Genomic DNA, 5,000 nt, shown 5'->3' on the forward strand with positions numbered 1-5,000 from the left:
CACTCTAAATTGACGGGTGGACGATAAACACCTTGGGGGGGGGGGGGGGGAATCGATACACCGATCCTTCGTTACGAACAATCGAGGTTCCTCTGCGTTAAGCGGTCCCGTCGATCGACGCCGTTTGAGTTCTTCCTTCTCGATCGGCGCCCGAGAAAGGAAGGGGCCGAAAAAGGCAGGCATCGCTCGATCGTTTCTAGTCAGCCGCTTAGGCTCCCTGCGTCGCCAACCCTGCCGTCTCAGTGGAGCGCCGAGCATTCTCGTTCCTTACCGAGGACTGACGTTCGCCTCTCGGTTCGTGTTTTGCGACACGCTGCTCTTTACGCTCGCGGGGCGCGGGTGGGTGTACGTTAACTCGACCCCCAATGAGCGGAGAGCGATCGGCTAATGCTCGCCCTAAGCCCGCCCTCCCCCCACGCCCCTCCGCGCCGGGGCAGAGGTGGCGGCCCCCGGCCCCGACCCCGCGCCCGCCCCACCCCGCCGTGGCCGGCCCGCCGAAGGAGGGCGGGCGGGCGACCGTAGCGCCCGGCGGGCGGCGGCCCCGCCGGCCCCGCGCCCCGGCTCTGCCGGGCGGGCGGGCTTCCGCTCGATCCGCCGACGTTCGAGCAACAGCCGGTTCGTCCCGATCGTCCGGCTCTGCCGTGACGGGCGGCAGAGCCGGGGCGCGCGGCCCTCCTCGTGCGCTCCCCGCCCGTCGCTCGTGGCCGGTACCTGATCGGGTCCCTCCCTCGCGGCGCGGCGGCGGGTCGTCACCGGGCTGCCTCTGCGGGGGTCCGGCCTCCTGGGCGCCGGCCTCCCGGGCGCCGTGGTCGGGCAAAGCTGCTTTCGGCCGGGGGCGGAAAGCCCCTTCCGCGTCTCCTCGAGACCTGGCCGGAGCGGAGAAAAGCGCGGGCCGTCAGCCGGACGGGACGGTCCTTTCACACGTACCACCGCCCCCCCCCCCCGCAGGCCCCAGGCCCGAGCCCCCCGCACGCCGCTGCGCTCGCGCCCGGGCGCGCGCGGGGGCACGCGCGCACCCACGCGGCCCCCCGGCTGCCGCCGCGCCCCCCCCCCCACCCCCCCACCCGCCGCCGCGCCTGCGCGCGCGTGTGTGCGCAACCCTCCCCCCCCGCCGCCGCCGCGCCCCCCCGCCTCACGCGTACACGCACACGCGCGCGCGCAGCGCACGCTCGCACACCCTCGTGCGCACACCCACAGCGCCCCCCGCCGCCCCCCCTGCCGCGCCGCTCCCCTCCCCCCGCGCCACGTGGTTTGCTGCGAGCCCGGCCGCCCGCGCCCTGGCCGCCCCCCCCCCCCCCCCCCCCCGCCTTCCGCCAGCACGTTCGTCACCCGGCGGGGGACTTTAGGACCCGGCGGCGTCCCTGCCGGCTCCGTGCCCAGGCGGGAAAGGGGAGTCCCGGCGGCGCGCGGACTCTAACCCCGGCTGCCGAGTCACTACCCTGCCATGCCCGGGCCCCGGCTCCCGCCTTTCTTTCTCAGTCACTCACTCACTCGCCCTGCTGCTCTCCTGCCCGCCCCCGCCGCGGGCTGAAAACCAAACCGACCCAAACAGCAATCTTCTCGGAAAAGAGACGACGTTCCCCCCTCCCCAGCCTACCTCTGCGCCAGGCTCCCCGTCTGCTCGCCGACCGCTCTCGCCTGCCTCTGCGCCAGCCTCCTTTCCCTGCCGCCGCTGCCGCCGCCGCCACTGAGCACGGGACCGTTGGCGTGGCGGGAAAAGCCGCGCCTTCCCCGCGGGCGGGGGGCCAGGTTGCCGGGCAGCGGGGGGGCGCGCGCATGCGCGCGGCGTGCGGCTGCGGACCCCCACACCCGCCCTCCCGCTGCTCCGGGGCGCCGGAGGGTCTGCGCTCAGGGGGACCGCACCCGCCGACCTGTGGGTCCGGAACCGCAGCGCAGGGAGGGCGGGAGGGAGGGGGAGCGCGTGCGCGCAGGTGGCCGGGTGCAGGGGGTGCCCCTGTGCCTGTGCCTGTGCCTGTGTCGGGGGGGGGTGGGGGTGTGTGGGGGGGTGTGTGGGTGTGGGGGGGGGGTGTCTGAACGCGCGTGTGTCGGGGGAGGGGGGGCGGTGTCTGCAGAACCGCACATACATATTTTAACGTGTTTGTTTTATTAAAAAAAAAAAGAAAAAGTCGAAATAAAATAAAACGCTGGCAACGGAGACCAAAAAAGCAAACAAAACAACCACCTCCACACCACACACCCCCCACCCCACCCCCCTAAAACCCCCTCGCACCGCAAAACCCTAAACAAAAGCCGATGAGTGCCCAGCGGGGCCGGGACCCGGACCCGGACCCGGACCCGGACCTGGACCCGGACCCGGCAAGGGGCGCCCGGTCGTGAAGTCTCCCGGCGGGCGGCGAAGTCGCGCCGCGGAGCCCGGTGGCTCGCGCCGGGGGGGGCTGCCGCCTCTGCCCGGTCCCCCGGCAGCCAGAGGGGGTGTTGGGGGGCCAGACGGAGCGGAGGGGCCGGCCGTGGCGGTGAAGCCCGGCGGCAACCGGGTCGGGGCAGGGGTGTCTGGGTGTCTGTGTGTGCGTGTGCGTGTGCGTCTGTGTGTGTGTGCGTGTGCGTGTTTTAGGGGGGCCCCAAAAAAAAAGAATTTGTCTTTCTATTTTTTGTTAATATTTTATTCATATTGTCTATCGAAACCGATAAAGATACAAAAACTCTTGCATGAGACAGTACGTTTAAACTTACTCCCTTGAATTAGAAGCACTTAAATCTCCGAAACGGGGTGGGGAAAATATTACTCTCCTCTGCGCGCGCACGCACACGCACACGCGCACGCACACGCACACCCACACCTCCCACCCCGGCCGCGAGAACGGGCACAGGGTGCCCCTTGTCTCAAATTCGCTTAAATCTCGGAAAGGGGGGGGGGGGGGGGGGGGCCTGTGTGTAAATATTTGTGTCCCCCCCGGCCCCCCCGGAACACGGAGCGGCCCCCGGGTCTACTCGGCTCCGGGGCCGGCGGCGCCCGCCGCGACGACCCGGCGGTCCTCGGAGACGGCGGCACGTCGCTGCCGGAGCGTCCGGCGAAGAGGGCGGCCCCCAGGTCCACCCGGCTCCGGCGGGGCCACCGGGTCTACCCGGCTCCGGCAGGGCCACCAGCGCCCGCCGCGACTACCCGGCGGTCCTCGGTAGGCGGCGGCATGTCGCTGCCGGAGCGTCCGGCGAAGGGGGCGGCCCCCAGGTCTACCCGGCTCCGGCGGGGCCCCCAGGTCTACCCGGCTCCGGCGGGGCCCCCAGGTCTGCCCGGCTCCGGGGCCGGCGGCGCCCGCCCGCCGCGACTACCCGGCGGTCCTCGGTAGGCGGCGGCACGTCGCTGCCGGAGCGTCCGGCGGAAAGGGCGGCCAGGTCTACCCGGCTCCGGCGGGACTTAGCCGCATTTCCGGGGCTCAGGGGTAGACCTGTTGTCCCCAGCACTTCCTCGGAGCTGCCGAAGGGGTCGCTCTTTTTCGCTGCCTCCGGTTACGTCGGCGTCAACGTCGGCGTCGCTGGCGCGCCTCCCCGGTGGCTCAGAGGCGCCGCTCTTGGAGCGAGCCGGGGGCGGGGACGTAGCGTTCCATATTCTAGGCGCGAGCGGTGGCTCGCGCCCGCAGAAGCGCTCGCGAGCGGTTGCAACGGCCGCGGCTCGGCCGTTGAAGCGGGGCGCTGGGCAGTCGTCGTGGCGGTCTCCCCCGGCGGTTTGGCCCGTTTTTTCCGCCTGTTCGTCACGGCCGTCCCCCCCCCACCCCCGCCCGCGCCCCGGCCCCGGAAGGCCCGATGATGGCAAAGGCGAGTGCTGGTACCTACTGGGGCGCAGATGCCCGCGAGTGTCCAGCCTGCCGTGGCTGCCGCCGGCTCCTGAGGGCCCGGGGATGAGCATGGGCATGGGCGAGGTGGCGGTGCCTCGTCCTTTTTCTCCGGCCTTAAGCTGGAGCCCGCGAAGCGGGAAGAAAACGGCGACTGGTCCCGGGGGCTGGCAGCCGAACGGAGGGACCGGGGGTGCCGAGACTTCAGTGGCGTTCCCCGGCCCCCAATACCGGGGGATGGCACGGGTGAGGTGCGTGCGGCGCCTCGTGGGGGTTTTTTTGGGTTTTTTTTCCTTCTTTTTCTTTTTTTTTTTTTTTTTTTTTTTTTTTTCCTTCTCCCTCCCCCCTCCGGGTGAGCGGTTCCCCGCGGGGCGGGCAAAGACCGGCGGCCGGTGGTGGTCGCCGGCGCTCTCGAACGCTGGACGACCGGGGGAGTGGAGCCTGCCGCGGCTTTCCCCCGGTGCCGTCGACCCTCGCTCAAGGGAATCGTTGTCTGGGGCGGGTGGCCGGTGGCACCTCCCGCTCCCCCCTTTTGACCGCTCCAGACCCGCAGGCAGCGCCCGCTGAGGCGTCCCCGGGTGCGTCGGAGAGGCTCCACGGCGGGCCGGCTCTGCCGGTGCTCAGGCCGTCGGAGCACCTCTTGCGGACGTTGCTCGCTCGCTCGCACGCAGGGCCCCGCGCCTGCCGCCCACCCCCCCGGGTGGCGACGGGCGCGCGCGGCTGTCGGCTGTCCCAGGACCGTGGCCGTGGGGCCTCCGCTCCCTTTCCGATCGATGAGGCATTCAGGGCGCCTCGGAGAGGCCGCACGGCGGGCCGGCTCTGCCGGCGTTCAGGTCGCGTTGCACCTCTCCGCAGACGTTGCTCGCTCGCTCGCACGCAGGGCCCCGCGCCTGCCGCCCACCCCCCCCGGGTGGCGACGGGCGCGCGCGGCTGTCGGCTGTCCCAGGACCGTGGCCGTGGGGCCTCCGTTCCTTTCCCGATCGATGAGGTTTTCTGGGTTGTGTCGGAGAGGGGCCCCACGGCGGGCCGGCTCTGCCGGCGTTCAGGTCGCGTTGCACCTCTCCGCAGACGTTGCTCGCTCGCTCGCTCGCGCGCAGGGCCCCGCGCCTGCCGCCCACCCCCCCCGGGTGGCGACGGGCGCGCGCGGCTGTCGGCTGTCCCAGGACCGTGGCCGTGGGGCCTCCGTTCCTTTCCCGATCGATGAGGTTTTCT

Source organism: Gymnogyps californianus, unplaced genomic scaffold, assembly GCF_018139145.2.
Source record: "Gymnogyps californianus isolate 813 unplaced genomic scaffold, ASM1813914v2 HiC_scaffold_253, whole genome shotgun sequence".
Classification (NCBI taxonomy): domain Eukaryota; kingdom Metazoa; phylum Chordata; class Aves; order Accipitriformes; family Cathartidae; genus Gymnogyps; species Gymnogyps californianus.